This window comes from Neofelis nebulosa, chromosome 3 (genome assembly GCF_028018385.1).
Source record: "Neofelis nebulosa isolate mNeoNeb1 chromosome 3, mNeoNeb1.pri, whole genome shotgun sequence".
NCBI classification, from domain to species: Eukaryota; Metazoa; Chordata; class Mammalia; order Carnivora; family Felidae; genus Neofelis; species Neofelis nebulosa.
Genome location: NC_080784.1, coordinates 176129187 through 176147226, shown reverse-complemented (window position 1 = coordinate 176147226; position 18040 = coordinate 176129187). Strand labels below are relative to the sequence as shown.

The 18040-nt window shown below is 40.3% G+C and overlaps 1 protein-coding gene and 1 non-coding gene across 3 annotated transcripts in view; one reads left to right on the top strand and one right to left on the bottom strand.

The window, feature by feature from the left end:
* The window catches only part of NWD2 (NACHT and WD repeat domain containing 2), a 185185-nt gene that overhangs the window by 16661 nt on the left and 150484 nt on the right, over positions 1-18040 (top strand). The window lies entirely within an intron of this gene.
* Positions 4121-4227, bottom strand: LOC131508150 (U6 spliceosomal RNA). Its single transcript, XR_009259861.1, has one exon. It is a non-coding gene; the product is annotated as a U6 spliceosomal RNA (small nuclear RNA).

Here is an 18040-nt window from a genome sequence, read left to right as displayed (position 1 = left end):
CTTATTGTATGCGTGTAATGGTCATTGTAAGCCCCCATTATACTAAGCAAATGATCTAGATATTCCTGTGTGTTGGTGTTTGGGGTGGAGGAGGGGAGAGAGGAGATGGGAAGGGGAGGGAGGAGATGGGTCTCTTGACTGAGTCAGTGCAAGGTCCAGGGACAGGCGGATGCTAACTTCAATCTGGAGAGTGCTTATCATTCATTTCTTTGTTGATTCTGCTCTGCAGATTTCAGACTAGAATGAAATGAAGGAGAAGGCTCCAGAATCTAGAAGTCTTGAAACCAAAACAGTTTTGTTTCTCAAGTTTGGAGTTGGGTTATACTAGAAAAGAGCTAGCTATTTAATCTGGTCCCTCTCGGGACAGGGGAGCCAGAGTGCTTGGTGGAGGAAGGCTAGGAGCCTGCCACCCTTTATGTGCCCCATAGGATTATCTGAAGAAAACAAAGTTTAGGGCTTAGCCAAGTGCTTTCATTCTTTTACTGAGATTGTAAAAATCTATTTGAAACTCCTTTTTTTTTTTTTTGGATTCAGTACTTGCTGTGTAATGTTTTGTTTTTCCTTCTTTTTATCCTTTCAGAAATTAGTCTGTGTCAACCTTGTCAGGGAGGAAAAAACAGGTTTCACTTTTGCAAATCCCATGAGCAGTATCAAAGCAGACCTCTGCTCTGGGGGGCAGCCCCAGCGGGTATGTAAGCAGGTGGGTGTATAAGCTGACCTCACATGGACGTGCAGATTTCTCTCTGCCAGCACCAGCGTCTGCCAAGGGGATGGCCGTGCAAACTGGTAGGCTGTGAGTTTCATGTGAGTCCGGGCATCCAGGAATCATAACCCCAGAGTTCTCGATTCAGTACTGCCCACTATCTACCAGCGCTGTGACCTGAGGCGGTTTCTAGAACCATGAGTCCCCATCTTCCTTCCTTTTTTTTTTAACTTGTTTTATTTTTTATTTTTTTAAATTCACATCCAAATTAGTTAGCATATAGTGCAACAATGATTTCAGGAGTAGATTCCTTTGTGCCCCTTACCCATTTGGCCCATCCCCCCTCCCACAACCCCTCCAGCAACCCTCAGTTTGTTCTCCATATTTATGAGTCTCTTCTGTTTTGTCCCCCTCCCTGTTTTTGTATTATTTTCTTTTCCCTTCCCTTATGTTCATCTGTTTTGTCTCTTAAAGTCCTCATGTGAGTGAAGTCCTATGATTGTCTTTCTCTGACTAATTTCACTTAGCATAATACCCTCCAGTTCCATCCACATAGTTGCAAATGGCAAGATTTCATTCTTTTTGATTGCCAAGTAATACTCCATTGTGTGCGTGTGTGTGTGTGTGTGTGTGTGTGTGTGTGTATACATATACATGTATATGTATATGTATATATATGTATATATGTGTATATATATATATATATATATATATATATATATACACACACACACACACCACATCTTCTTTATCCATTCATCCATCGAGGGACATTTGGGCTCTTTCCATATTTTGGCTATTGTCAATAGTGCTGCTATAAACATGGGGGTGCATGTATCCCTTCAAAACAGCACATCTGTATCCCTTGGATAAATACCTAGTAGTGCAATTGCTGGGTCGTAGGGTAGTTCTGTTTTTAGTTTTATGAGGAACCTTCATACTGTTTTCCAGAGTGGCTGCACCAGCTTGCATTGCCGCCCGGTCTTCCTTTCTACAGAAACAAAACCCCTCCATTGTCTCTTTTTTGGAGTTCTGAGCATTAAATTCTGTTGTAGTATATAAACAGTGAGCCCGATGCAGAAACAAAGAATCATCCTTTTAAAAAAAAAAAAAAAAAAAAAAAAAAACTCTTTCAAATACATGAGTTGGAAACTGACTCTTAAGTGACTGTGTTAACAGTAGTGCTCACATAGTATGTACTCAAGAAATGCTTGTTGAATTTAAAGACCCCTGAAGAGAAATGGAAGTGGAGAGGGCAGTGAGGTGGGGGCAGTCTTCCTCATGCCCCGGCCATGCTGGGTGTTTCTGCAGGTCCGGCTGTTGCCAGGACCACCTCTGGTTCCCAAATCCCATACCTCTTGTGGTGGTTCTGTCCCTGTTGTCTCCAGTCCCTCCGCCGTGAAGTAACCCTCCGTCACTATACCCAAATTCCTCATGCCTGTATGGCTCCCCTACTCCTTCACCCCAGGGCTGATAGGGCCTCACCCACAGGCCAGCTAGGTGCCCACTGGGCAGGCCATGGAGGCCCAGCCCTAGCGTCCCCAAGCCCTGAGGCCCAAGTTGCCAGTAAGCCACATTCCACGCATATAGCTCCCCGTCTCCTGCTGTAGCCACTGAGGAGGAAGTGGGGGGAGACGGGTGCCTTCCCACCGGGAGATCAGGGACTAGGGGTGAGGTGAAGAGAGGTCCGTCGTGAACCCGGACTGTGGCCGTGCAGCTTTACGTGCCCGTGCATTTCTCACAAGAACAGTGAGAAGGCAATAGTGCCAGTGGTATGGGCTAGCGACATTGTGTCTTTGAGGACCAGTTAGGCACCTTGCCGCTTTCTGAAACATCCTTTTTATGGCAAATTTCATTTTATGTTCCATTTAAATCATGTGCCATCAGGCTTGCGTAACAGCCCTTTAGAAGTTGGAGAGCTTTGTTTTCACCAGAGACCTTCTCCTCGCCTTCTGATGGCCTTGTGTGCGCATATGGGAGAATGTTCTTGTCCTGGAGACATTGCGAGGTGGTAAGGGGTGGGGGGCAGAACAGGGACTGAAATGTCTGGCTTGGACGGTATAGCTCTGTGACCTTGGGCATCCTCTCTGGGACACTTGCCTCACCTGCTGAGAAACAGGACCTTCTGGGACATCTTCCAGCTCCAGTATTACATTATCCCACGTCTTTGAAACTCCCCGGCAATTCCGTCTTGTTTTATTTCTGTGCAAGGAGAGGGAGTGTGGGGTCTAATAGCCCTTTTTCCCGACTCGGTGACCATGTCCATTCCATCTCCTGAAGAAGAGGGATGATAGTGCCTGTTCTCCTTCTGAACCTACTGCATGAATGTGCCCTGTTGATTTGAATGTGGAAAGTAAAACAAAGGGCACAAGTCAGTGGACGACATGGGCGGGATTTAGGAACTCTGACCAAAGTTTCAGTAGGAAGATGGGGAGCATGAGCGGGATGAAATACGCAGAAAGGGCCCCTTCCTTGGGCCAACAGATGAGACTTTAGGATGATAAAATCATTGGGCTTTGGGGTCAGATGGTTGTGTGTGAACTCCTGGGTGGAAGGGATTGGCTCTCCACCCTGAATTTTGTGGTGGAATGCATTGTGTGTACACGTACAGCACACAACGCTTACCGGGGCTAGTAATAGAGGGTAAGGGGTCGGAATCGGGAGTCAGAAACACTTGGGTTGGAGCACTTGCGGTGTGCCATTTTCTGACTGCCGTTTTCCGACTCCGTGACCTTAAAGCAGTCCTTCCTCTAATCCTAGATTTGCCTATCTCTAAAATTGAAAGGATGCTGGGATTTTTATGAGGCTCAAATGAGGTAAAGCTTGTGAAATGCTTATCACATGCCTGGAACCCCATAAGCTTTCATTGAATGTTAACTAGGATTGTTACCATTATTAGCTCCATTATCTGTTTACCTGGGAGTTGCTGACACCTCAGCGGGTAAAGAAGTGACATCAAGCCTGGCTCAACTAGCTGGCAGTCATTCAAAAAAAACAAAAAACAAAAACAACCCATCCACCATGGTACCTTTGTTGCCCACTCAGTAGGAGAAGGAAGACGTGTCCCATGATGACACAATTAGGAAGCATTTATATTCTGTTTGTATTAAGCCAGAATGTTTATTTCCAGCTGCCTATCAAGGTTGACATCTTACGAGGCCATAGCTATTATAAACGTTTTATTTTTTTTAATATGAGATTTATTGTCAAATTGGTTTCCATACAACACCCAGTGCTCATCCCAACAGGTGCCCTCCTCAATGCCCATCGCCCGCTTTCCCCTCCACCCCACCCCCATCAACCCTCAGTTTATTCTCAGTTTTTAAGAGCCTCTTATGTTTTGGCTCTCTCCTTCTCTAACCTTTTTTTTTTTTTTTTTTCCCTTCCCCTCCCCCATGGTCTTCTGTTAAGTTTCTCAAAAATATGGAACGCTTCACGAATTTGCATGTCATCCTTGTGCAGGGGCCATGCTAATCTTCTCTGTATCATTCCAATTTTAGTATATGTGGTGCCAAAGCCAGCACTATTATAAACGTTTTAAAAAGTGCTTTCATAGAATTATCACCAGAAGGAAGTTTAGAGCCACAAGAATTGGCATGCCTTCTTCCTTTTACTCTCAGACCCCATTTTTAATCAGTCACAAGAGTCATTTAACAAGTGTTTGTTGATGGCTTTCTGCATACAAGCCACCCTTCTAAGCCTTGAGGATAGAATTTAGCAATGCTAAATAACTACACATTACCCCTACCCCTTGTGGTTGTCACATTTAGATGGAGGGACCATGACATAAAAAGGCAAATACATTTGTTTGTAAAGTTTATGGAGGTGATGGTATGTATTATGAGGAAAAGTAGAGTGAGATAAAGAGGAAGCATTTGGGCAGGGACTGTCTCCCAGTAATGAGTGGTCAGAGAAAGTCTGTCTGAAGAGATAATATTTGAACGGAAACATGAATGGTGGAAGGGAGCCAAGCACTTCTGCCAAGAAGTGGAAGGAGGAAGCAGTAAGTGGAAGGAGGAAGCAGTAAGTGCAAAGGTCCTGTGGCAAGGCATGCCTTTGGAGACCCAAGGAGCAGCAAGATCAGTGTGGTGGGGAATAGATGGAGGCAGTGCAGTTTTCACAAAAGTGTGTACCCCCATATTGGCAGGTACCAACCAACCAGGACAGATGCCATCTATAAGCAACCAGTAAGCTGCGCTTAGTGCATCTCTGTTGAACATCAGTCTTTGGAGGGAACTTAGGGAGGCCAGATCACATGGGGCCACCATATTCTTTTAGCATAATTTCTAGGCTTAGCTCCAGAAACCAACTTTATCCATAAAAGATAAGGATTACTGTTTATTTGGGGGGGAGTACATTTATTATTGACTCGGGTTATTTTTAAAAGTGAGTGTAAGAAAATTTCAAGGCACGTTTGTTACAAATCTGATCTGTACTTGTTTGTTTTTCATTCGGCAGTTCCTTCTCAGCATCCTATCAGAGTAAAAAGATGTGGAACCTAACTTTCATCCCCTGCCTACTCTGGCTTCTAGGAATTAAAAGAGAAGGGGATAAGAGACACCGTTACTGGATCTTTTGAGTTAGCAGGTGACAGAGTGCCCTAAACCATGGGAATAAGACTCTTAAAAGAAGAAGCCACCTCCTCACATGTGACCTGGGCAGATCGGAAGTCCTCTGTGAAGTGGCAGAGGGTGGGGTCCGTCTTAGTCTCTGGGTGCTGGAAAGCGTCCCAGGCTGCTTTGCTTCTCGGTATATCTCCAGGTGGATCCCTGCCATGTGTTTGAACTAAAGCCCTGAGGAACCCTGTTGAAAATTCTTTGAGAGTAGAAACCAGGGAAGTCATTCAGGAGCCCATGATAAAGTTGATGGGGCAAGGACCATCAACACTACCACGTCGGCCTCGGTGAGGGCAGTAGCAGCCATGAGAGTGATGGCCGTCAACATTAGAGGCCTGAGTGAGTGTCGCCTAGGGCCTCTGGCAGCCCAGCAGCAGCAGCTGTGATGTGACCCCCATCAGGGACAACCAGGGGCTACGTGGTGCAGCTTTCACAGCTACTAGGATCCCAGGGCGTTTTGTATCTACTAGACCTATACCTGAGGCCGGAAAACGGAACAGTCCGCAAAGGAGAACACATAAGCCACGTGTTTCATAGCAGATCCCCAAGGTGACCAAGAGTCTCATTCGTGCATTCATTCATTAGAGAAATCCTGCATGGCTGGAGCTGTCTGCCTCTTTCCCTTCTTCAGTCTGGTTTGGAGGCTGAGGGAGCACGGGTTGTGAAAGCTTTCAAGATGTTAACCATGACAGAGAATTGTGTGACTTCAGGTTCTGGAATCCGAAAGCACTAGGTCTGGTATCTGGGCTCCGCCACTTTGTGGCAGTGCGTCTTCCTCCTCAACCTTTCCCGAGCATTGGTTTCCTCATCACTGAACCGGGCTGAAAATAGCATTTGACTTAAAGTTCCTGTGAGGTTTAATGAGACAATGTATGGAAAGCACTTAGCACTGTGCCTGGTGTAGTGGACACACTAATGCTAGTTGTTGGTTTGATAATTCAGAACGGAAGTAGAATGAGTGTGTGTGTGTATGTGTGTGTGTGTGTGTACATGTACGTGGTGGGGGTGGCATGGCATCAGGGGTGGGAAAGAAGGGGAAAAGAGGAAAAAGCAGAGAGGGAAGGAGGAGGGGAGAATATTCAGGAAGAATACAGCAGGGGAAAAAAATCAGAGGTGTGCCAAGGTGTGTGAAGATAAAATACTTGAGACCCTTGAATGATAGGCTGGAATGGGCCCTAAATTATTTAAAATAAAAAAAGAAGAAATGATTTTACCAGTAGGGCTTTGGATGATCATCGGAATTAATTAAAGATTGCTTTTATTCCTGAATGTTTACTGAGTTCCTGTACACAGTGAGATGAGGAACAACCACTTTCTGAGCATTCCTGAAACAAGATAGCAATGAAAGAGAGTGCTAGGGGTGTATCGGATCGTTATTATGATGGAGATTCCAGACTATGGCAGCAGGGCAGTTAACAGCCATTCTATTCATTTCTGATGGAAATAACACCAACAGACCTGGGGAGGTTTTAGACCGTGGACTCCTTCAATCTGTCTATCCACTCCCAAAGCTAACAGATAACTGTCAATTTTAATTTAGTGCCTGGCTGAATTCAGATGGGATAGGTGATGATTTTTTATCAGCCCCTTCCTATGATATAGGAAGACATGGAGAATTTGAGTGGCTCACTGAAGGTGAAATCGCTGGCATAAACCTCGTATCTTCCCAGAACTTCAGAAGAGTTTGCTTTGCTTTTGGTGGATGTGTGGGCTGTGTATCGTTTCTCTCCCTTAGGTAAAATGAGGTTTCTCTATCCTCCCCCATCCTGGAGTTGCGTTGTTCATCATTTTGATTTTTTATAATCAGCTGACCTTTTCTCTAAATAGGTCATTTTGCTGTACAGTCAGTAAACTCAGCGTTCTGGAGATTTTTGCCCAAGGAGGCTGCATATATTTATATCTGGATGTGTCCATATGTCAAGCAGGTATTTCAGTCTATATTTGAAAGCTGGTGAGGTGGTAGCATTTAAAATTCCCTGCCCTTACAGAACAAAATGAAAACAGATACCCTTAACATATAACCAGACATTTTCAAATGTTCAAAAGATGAAAAATGAGACTTCATTAAATAAGAAATAAGCAAAATATGCAGGATCTAGCCCTGTATCATTGATTCATCTATATTCTATGCACACATAAAAATGTTTAATTCCCGTTTAAGTTCTAAAGACGAATCACATTTAGATGTGTATAGTATATGTTTTTTTAATGTTTGTTTATCTTCAGAGAGAAAGTGTGAGTGGGGGATGGTGCGGAGATAGGGGAAGTGGGGGAGGGTGAGAGGATCCCAAGCAGCCTGATGCAGGGCTTGATCCCATGAACCGTGAGATCGTGACCTAAACCAAAACCAGGAGTTGGACACTTAACCAACTGAGCTACTCAGGCACCCCTAGATGTGTATAGTATATTTTAAAATACTATAGTCCTCTAATACCATCTTTCAATCATCAAGAGTTAAAAAAAAAAATACATTTGTTTTGGGCACAATATTTCTGCCATAAGAATTATACTATCAAAATATGCAGGAGTGTTTACTGCAGAATCTGTAGGGTAGAATGAATCTCAAAATAGGTCTCCCTGCCATTAAATACTCAAAATAATACAAATTTCAAGAATATTAAAATCCGATCCAAGCAAGTTATTACCTCTCAAGCCCAGTCCAGCCTCTTCCGTGACTTGATTGTAAGCTTTTCTACCTTCCAAAAAAAGTGGAGCTGTGGAAGGGGAAAAAAAAAAAAAAAAGGAATACTTTGTGATAATCAAGTATTGAATAATTCTTTTTCAAAAGGAGAGTAATGGGGTGCCTGGGTGGCTCAGTCAGCTAGGTGTCTCTTGATTTCAGCTCAGGTCATGTGCTCCTGGTTTGTGAGATTGAACCATACATCAAATTCTGTGCTAACAACACAGCCTGCTTGAGATTCATTCTCCCTCCCCCTCCCCCTCCCCCCGCACACACATGCATCCTCTCTCTCTCTCAAAATAAATATTTTAAAAAAGAGAGTAAGTCCTCAAGATCCAGATTATCAAATGCTATAGTTCAAACAGGGTCAGCTGCCGTGAATTATACAAACTCCTGAGATTTAATTGACCCAGCTCTGAACAGTCTCTGTGTAAAGACACACAGAAGTATGTGACATGGGATTTATATCCAGGAGCTTACAGTGTAGTTACTGACAATGACATCTGAAGTTAGAAAGTATCTAACAAACATAAAAGATTGGAATTCATTTTCTGTTGCTTTCTTAACAGGTTACTACAAATTTAGTGGCTTATAACGATACAAATATATTATCTTAAAGTTCTGGAGATCAGAAATCTGAACTCAGACTTTCTGGGCTAAAGTCAAGGTGTTGACAAGGTCTGCATTCTTTTTAGAAGTTGTAGGGGAGAGTCTGTTTCCTTGTCTTTTCCAGCTTCTGGAGTCTGCCTGTATTTGTTGCCTCGTGGCCCCTTCCAGCTTCAAAGCTAGTAGTGTAGCACCTTCAGGTCTCTGTTTCTGACCTCTGCTCCCATTGTCACACCTCTGCCTCTGACTCTGTTTTTATGGTCACACTTCCTCCTCTCACCAGACCTTTCTGTCCGCCTCTTATAAGGACACTTGTGATTATTGGGTCCTCTCAGATAACCCAAAATAATCTCCCCATTTCAAGTTCTTGCGTTTATTCACACCTGCAAAGTCCCCTTTGTCATGTCAGGTAATGGTTACAGGTTCTAGGGATTAAAATCTGAATGTTCTGGGGGAGGGGCCTTACTTAGCCTACCACAACTTTAAGCCACCAGAAAACCACCCTTGCGGCCAAGATTTGAAGATGCTATAATAACAGTCTTTGCCTTCAGCTTCGTTTCCCACCAAACTCCCTAAGTGCATTGTTTCTGGCTACAGCCCTGCCCTTTCTCTCCTCTCTGCCTTTGTTTGTGAATCCTCCTGTCTCTTGTTCACCTTTTGGAGTCCTACCCATCCTTCAAGAGTGGTCTTGAATGCAGTGTTCTCCCTTCAGTACTTGTGACTTTCCCAGGTTAGCCAGCACACTTTGTCTGCAGGAGACAGAAGCCTATCTCAAACTAATTTAAGCCAGAACTGGAGTTGTATTAATGCCAGCAATTTAATGGTGTGGGGCAAGTCAGGGGTGAATCTGACCTCAGAAATAGGTAGGATCGGTGTCTTAGTTTGGGCAGCTGCAACAGAATACCATAGGCGTGGGTGGTTTAAACCAACAAACATTCATTTCTCAAAGTTCTGGAGGCTGGGAAATCCAAGATCAATGTGCCAGTACATTCAGTTTTGTTTTTTTTAATTTTTTTTAACGTTTATTTATTTTTGAGACAGAGAGAGACAGAGCATGAACGGGGGAGGGGCAGAGAGAGAGGGAGACACAGAATCGGAAGCAGGCTCCAGGCTCTGAGCCATCAGCGCAGAGCCCGACGCGGGGCTCGAACTCACGGAGTGTGAGATCGTGACCTGAGCTGAAGTCGGCCGCTTAACCGACTGAGCCACCCAGGCGCCCCACATTCAGTTTTTAGTGAGAGCCCTCATCTTGGCTTGCAGAAGGATGCCTTCTCATTCTGTCCTCACATGGCTGGGAAAGAGGGCTGTGGTCTCCCTTTCCCTTCTTAGAAGAGCACTAATCCCAATATGGGTTCCACCTTCTTGACTTCATGATTACCTCACAGAGACCCTACCTCCAGCACATTTAGGGATTAGGATTTTAACATGGATTTCGGGGGACACAGGTATTCAGCTTGTAACAGTCAGGAGCTTGAACATGATTAGGACTGTGTGCTGCTGCTTTTTGCTTCTCTCCACACGCCTACCAAGTTATCTCAGACCAGCACTTCTGACTTTGGTGGAAGTAGATGTGGCCACAGGCTACTTCGGTCTCACAGTTTTACAACTTTTAACTAGGAAAGAAAAAAAAAAAAAAAGGCAGTCTCCTTCAGCTAGAGTTTGAAAACACTTGGGTGGGAAGGACTTCGATTGGCTTGGCTTTGGTCACATGTTCAGCCTTTAGACCAATCACTGTGTCCAGATGGTCACCTATTGAAGCTGGAGAATGGAAAAGATTCTCACAAGAGGTGAAAGAAGGAAAAAGGTGTTGGAAAAAAAAAAGACTTGCTGTAGCCTCCAACCTGGTGTTACTTCTCAAACCCCACTTTATATATCTTAATTTATGTTGCTGTTACTTACACCACCTCTATCTTCTTTTTCATGACATTGATCATATATTTCTCTGGATCGTTATAGCAACACACTGAATCCTTAGAGAAAGTGCATATGTCTTTCTTATTGTCACCCCACCCCTCCCACCTGGCACCTAGTACTGTGCAATACTGATAGTAAATGTATAGTCAGTGTGTTAAATGCAGTTGAAAATAACATGGTAAAAGAAGAGATATCTTGAGGCAGCTCCAGGTTAATTAAAATAAGTGCTAAAAATTCAGAGAAATTAAGTATACAAAAGAGCTTGATGACTTGAAAAATGTCATCACTTGAGCTGGAACTTGGAAGATGAGTAGAATTCAGGGTAGAAAAAGACCTATAGCAAAGAGTATGAATTGTTACAGAATGCATGTGACCATAAAGGAAACACAGAGAAACAGAAAACTAAATTTTAGGTGGAGACTGTCTCCTGATTCTGAGACCACTTCTTGTGACTGTGTTGCTATAAATCATAAATATTTCATGTTCACATTAATTAGAAATTGTCATTGCAGAATAGGAGTTTTTCCATAACTTGCTATGATTCATACAAGCAGTCATCCAATTAATTACTTACTGAGGGTTTACTATGATTATGTATGCATAGTAGGAGCTGTCACTCATGTTAAGGAACCTATTGCCGTTTCACTGAGGGAGGTAAGGAGCTGCAGGAAAAATGCTGAGGAAAAGGAGAAAAGCATTGCAGCCCTTGACAGTATCAACTCCATCAGAGCCTGTGGCTTTTAAGAATTCTTAAGAATCTATTAATCAGAACAAAACGAAGGTCTTACCCTCTAGTGTAGACATCAAGGGGTTCTGTCCATTTTTTTTTTTGATATGCCTTTTCTCTAGAAAATGTAGATGACACGACTCTTCCTTTGAATTGAGCACCTCACCTAGGGATGCATCTAGCCACAATCTATAGACCTACAAAAGTTAAAGACTTTAAGTTTGGAGTGATAAAGATCCTGGAACCAGGGTCCTGCAATCATACCTCTCGCTCTTAATGTGTTCATTATAAATTTGTTTAAAGTTTATTCTGAGAGAAAGCAAGCAAAGGGGGGAGGGACAGAGAGAGAGGGAGGGAGAGAAAGAGAGAGAATCCCAAGCAGGTTCCACCCTGTCAGTGCAGAGCCCCACATAGGGCTCAAACTCACAAACCATGAGGTCATAACCTTAGCTGAAGTCAAGAACAGACCCTTAACCAACTGAGCCACCCAGGCACCCCAATGTGTTCTTTAAAACAAGAGTTGAGTCCCTACTATATGCCAGGAATTAATATTGTAACAATAATGGCAAGCATTATAACAAGAGCATGAATGGGGGAGGGGCAGAGAGAGAGGGAGACACAGAATCGGAAGCAGGCTCCAGGCTCTGAGCCATCAGCCCAGAGCCCGACGCGGGGCTCGAACTCACAGACCGCGAGATCGTGACCTGAGCTGAAGTCGGACGCTCAACCGACTGAACCACCCAGGTGCCCTGTGGTTCAGTTTTAAGGTCTACTTGCAGGAAACCATTCTGAATGAACTCCTGGGAAAATTATTGCTTAAATGCTGATTTTTAAATCATAGACCTTTCACATTTTTGCTTCACTTTATCTAGTGTCTATGCCTTGTTTCCCAAATTCATTGTTAACTTATAAAGAACTGGGATTTTTCTATGCATGTGTTGATTCTTAGTACCTTGCCAGAAAGTCATCCAATGAATATGCAGTATTACAAAACGTAGCTTGAATGTTGATAAGACAATTATGAAACTAAGTTGACATATGATATTTGTATGCAGTAAGGTCACTCATCAGCGTTAGTGATGTGTCCTGTAATTGGTAAGAGCTTGTAAAAGGCTATTTGGTAATATTTAAAGGAGAAGGCAGATTGTTGGTATGAGGAAATCCATTTTTAAGAAAATTATTCTGGTAGCAATATGAATGGTGAGTTGATGAGGTGAGAGAGACTGGAGGCAAATAGAGGAGCCACAAGACAGGTGTACTATGCAATATATTAAGCATAAGAGGCAAGTTAGGGGGCGCCTGGATGGCTCAGTGGGTTGAGCTTTTGACTTCTGCTCAGGTCATGATCTCACGGTTTGTGAGTTGAAGCCCGCATCAGGCTTTGTGCTGGCAGTGCACAGCCTGCTTGGGATGCTCTCTCCCTCTCTACCTGCCCCTCCCCCACTTGTGCATGCACGTGTTCTCTTTTTCTTTCTCTCTCTCTCTCTCTCAGTAAATAAAGTTAAAAAAAATTTTTTTTAAAAGCGGCAAATTAGTATCTGCGCCAGGATTCTCCCAAAAACCCAGCATAACCAATTGCATCCATAATTATTTAAATGTTGTTAAAGCATAAATCCTCAGGATTTATTTCCATTAATCGTTAAGAAAGAAAGAAAGAAAGAAAGAAAGAAAGAAAGAAAGAAAGAAAGAAAGAAAGAAAGAAGGAAAGAAAGAAAGAAAGTAAGTCTGTTTTTAGCCAAGTAAGGATCAGTTAGAGTGCATTCCAGATTTATTAGTATTACATAGTTGTGAGCATGGATGATTTTATAGGAATTAAATATAATAGCCTGTATCTGGGGCTAGAATAAATAACATGTAAGTGTTTTACAATCACAAATAAGTTTTTAAAAAAAGGAGTATACTGAAATTGATGATGCCAGTCACAATTTGGTTTGATCCTGGACATCCAGATGCTGTCTCCTCTTGTGCTGCTCTTAATGGTTGATTGTACTTTTTAATTAAGGAGAATCTGAGCTACACAAGACTGAGGTCTAGAATATTAAACTAAAAAGTGGAAGTTTAATCTACAGTCTTATCTATGAATGATCCAGTAATCCTTTGTGAAATTTATATGCATTAAGATATGTAGATCTTAAGGGTACAATTTAATGAGTTTTAACAATGTATTGCCTTGTGTATCCACACCCTAATGGAGCTGTACATATCCCTTGCCCCCAGAAGCTCTTCATGGACTCCTCACCCGTCAGTTTCCACCCTTCATGAGCACTACTCCTCTTAATCCCTTTGCCAGTGATTAGTTTTGTTTATTTTTGAGCTTCATTCAAGTGGAATCATACAATAGGTACTCTTTCATCTGGGTTCTGTCACTCAGCATAAGGTTTTGGAGATACATCATTGTGTGGTATAGTTCACTCAGCTAAGTACTATTCTGTCTTATAAACATATTATTGTTATTCTTTTGATGACATTGAGGTTTCCAGTGTTTTTTTTTTCTCTTATGAATTGAGATGTTAGCATTTTTTGAGAGTCTTTCATTGTATATATTTTCATTTGTTGATTAAATACCCAAGAGTGGAATTGCTGACTCAAAGGCTGTCAATTTGTAAAAACTGGTTGTGATTTAGGTACTTTACATCAGTCAATATTGTCAGTCTTCTAGTGAGTGTGATGTGGTATCACATTGAGGCTTTAATTTGTATCCCTCTGAGGAATACTAATATTCAGCACATTTTCCTACGCATATTGGCCATTCGTACATATTTTTTTGTGAGGTGTATTCCAAGTCTTTAACAGCTTGGGTTTTTGTCTTTTTATTAATTGGTAAAATTGTTTATATATTCTGGATACAAGTCCTTTGTCAGATATATATCAAATATATATATATATCAAATATATATATAGCAAATATTTATTCACAGTCTATAACATGTACCTTTCATTTTCTAAATATCTTTTGATGAGCAGATGTTTTTAATTTTGGTGAAAAATTACCAATTTTATATTTAGTGCTTTTTTTTGTCCAAATAAACCTTTTCCTATTCCAGGATAGCAATTATTCTCTTACAGTTTTTTTTTCTGAAAACTGTAATTTTTGCTTTTAGGTTTCAGTCTCTGATGCAGGTTGAATCAATTTTTATATAAGGTATGGGACCAGGGTTAGCATTCATTTTCTATACATTATCCAGTGATCCTGTGCCATTTGTCTAAAACATGTTCTTTATCCCCACTGAAATGCTTTAACAGCTTTGTTGAAAATCAGTTGGCCCCATGTGTGTGGATATGTTTCTAGACTATGTTCTGGTTTGTTGGTCACTTTGTCCTTATTCCAGTATCACACTATGTGTTCATATTGTCTTGAAATAAGGTAATGTAAGTTTTCCATCATGGTTTTCTCTTTTGGGATTCTTTTGGCCATTTCAGATCTTTCTAACTTCCATGTATATATTAAAATCAGTCCATTTTTATAAGACAGCCCACTGAGATTTTGATTGGGTTTCCATTGAATCTACAGATGAATTTAAAGATAATTGATATCCTAACAATATTAAGTCTACCAATCTATGAACATGGATATTTGAACAGTGCGTTATAGATTTCAGTGAACAGGTCTTACACATTTTTACTTCTTTTTTTTTTTTTTTTTTTTAATGTTTAAGAAAGAGTGTGAGTGGGGAGGCACAAAGAGAAGGGGAGAGAGAGAATCCCAGGAAGGCTCCATGCTGTCAGCACAGAGCCTGACTTGGGGCTCAATTTCACAAAATGAGATCATGACCTGAGCTAAAATCAAGAGCCAGAGGCTTAACCAACTGAGCCACCCAGGTGCCCCTAGGTCTTATACATTTTTAAAATTTCTTTCCTAAGTACTTAAAAAATTTAATATGTCATTTTAAGTGGAACTATTTTATATAATTTTCTAATTGCTGCTAGTATACAAAAATACAGTTGATTTTTATGTTAACCTTATATGCCCTATGATTATGCCAAGTTCGTTTATGAGTTCAAATAATTCTTTTGTAAATTCCTTAGCATCCTCTAGATACGTAATCATGTCATTTGGAAATAAAAAGTTACAATTCTGCCTTTCAGGTCTTTACACATTTTATTTCTATTTCTTTATTGCACTAGCCTATTATACTTCAGAGTAACTTCTTGAACAGAAATGGTAAGAGAAGATATTTTTTCCTTGTTCCCAATTTTATGAGAAAATGTTCAGTATTTCACTATAAAGTGTGATGTCAGATGTAGGTTTTTGGCAGTTGTTCTTTTTCAGATTTAAAATTTTCTAATCAATTCCTAATTTTCTGAGGGTTTTTATTATGAATGGGTTTGCATTTTGTTAAAGACTTTTCTGCATCATTTAAAATCTTATGGGTTCTCGGTCCTTAATTCTGTTGTTGTGGTTAATTGCATGTTTATTTTCAAATGTTAAATTAGTCTTTTCCTTTCTGGGATAAACCTAACTTGGTCATCATATATTACCTTTTAATATTTATGGCTGAGTTTGATTTACTGATATTTTCAGGACCTTTAGTCTGTGCTCATGAAGGATAGTGATCTGTAGCTTTCTTTTCCTGCATTGTATTTGTCTGATTTGAATATCAGTACTGTTGGCCTCAAAAAGAATTGAGAATTATTCCAGTCACCTCTATTTATTTATAATAGTTATATAAGATTGATACTATTTCTTCATTAAGTGGGTGTGACGGAATATGTTACTGAAGTCATGTGAGCCAGTGTTTTCTTTGTGAGAATATTTTATAATTCAACTCTTGAAAAGATACAGGACAATTTAGGTTTTCTGTCTTTTGTCAGTCCTGGTAGACTGAGGTTTGCAAGGAATTTGTTTTACTGAAGTTGTTGAATTTATTAGCATAGGGTGCCTAGTGGTATGACCTTTATTTTTATACTAATAATTTGAGTTTCCCTTCTTTTTATCCTTAATCAGTTTTGCTAATATAATCATTTTAGTATTATTTATTTATCTTACTAATCTTTTTAGACATCCATCTTTTGGCTATGTTAATTTTCTCTGTTTGCTTTCTATTTTATTCCTTTCTGTTCTTATTTTCTATACTCTATTTACTTGGGATTTAATTTACCCTTTATATATCTGCTTACAGTGAAACTGAAGTTATTGATTTTAAACCACTTTTCTAATCCAAGCATTTATGGCATAGTGTATGGTCTGTTTCAGAGAATGTTCCATGTAAGCTCAAAAAGAATGTATATTTTGTATACATTGGGCAAAGTGTTCTGTCGGCTGACTTGCTGTTCTTCCCAGTTGTCTTATCAATTACTGAAATCTACTGGTTTTCCCTTTAATTCTGTTAATTTTTGCCCTGTTTTAGGTACACACTTTAGGTACATTTTTATCATTGTTAAGTCCTCTAGATGTATTGACCCTTTTATTCAAAGTATCTCTTTGTATCTAGTAAAAGTTCTAGAGCTGATTTTGCCTGATGTTACTATAGCCATTCCAGGCCAGTCATGGCATTCATACCTGTTTTCATGCTTCCACGTTCAACGTAGTTGTATCCTTGAATCTAGAGTATGTCTCTTGTAGACGGCATGCAGTTGGTTGAGTCTTGTTTTTTTAATCAAGTCTGACAACTGCCTTTTAATTAGAGTTTTTGGACCGTTGATATATAATAATAATAAATGTAGTTGAATTAACATAATTCAGATTTCCATTTTGCTACTTGTTTTCTATGTGCCTTCTGTCTTTTTATTCCTCTGTTCCTCCTTGACTGCCTTCTTTTGTCTTAAGTAAATATTGTAGTATGCCATTTTAATTCCTCCATTGATTTTTAAACTATATTTGAAAAATTGTTTACTTTGCATTTGTTCTAGGGATCATAAGATAAATCTATTTTTTCACAATCTCTTTAGATTACTATTAACTTTGTTCCACTAAAATGTAGAAAATGTACTTGAAAATAATTCTGTTCCCTCCTCTTTTGCATTAATATTGCCATATGTAGTTATAGTTCTATAAGTAATAAGCTCAGTAAAAGTTTTTTGATTCTTGCTTTATATAACATATCTTTTAACGTAGGTAGATACAAAATGAAAAAATACACCTATAGAGTATTTTCTATTAACACACATGTTTACCATTTCTAGTGTTTTCCATTTTATTCAGTGGATCCTAGTCACCTTCTAGACTCATTTCATTTTTTTTTACTTTAAAATTTTTTAATCTGTTTTTAAAATTTCAGCATAATTAACATGCAGTGTTATGTTAATTCCAAGTGTACAATAAGTGATTCAACAATTTTATACAGTACTCAGTGCTCATCCCTTATTTCACCCATCCTTCACCTCTCCTCTGGCAATCACCAGTTCTCTATATTTGAGTGTGGTTTTTTCTTTTTTTAATTTTATTTTAAAGAAAAAAATTTTTTTAACGTTTATTCATTTTTGAGACAGAGAGAGACAGAGCATGAATGGGGGAAGGTCAGAGAGAGAGGGAGACATAGAATCTGAAACAGGCTCCAGGCTCTGAGCTGTCAGCAGAAAGCCCGACGCAAGACTCGAACTCACAGACCACGAGATCATGACCTGAGCCAAAGTCGGATGCCCAACCGACTGAGCCACCCAGGCGCCCCTTGAGTGTGGTTTTTTTGCTGGTCTCTTATTTATTTTTGTTTCTGAAATTCCACACATGAGTGAAATTGTACAGTATTTGTCATTCTCTGGTTATTTCACTTATATCATTACACCTTCTAGATCCATCCATGTTGTTTCAAAGAGCAATATTCTTTTTATGGTTGTGTTATTCCACTGGATATATA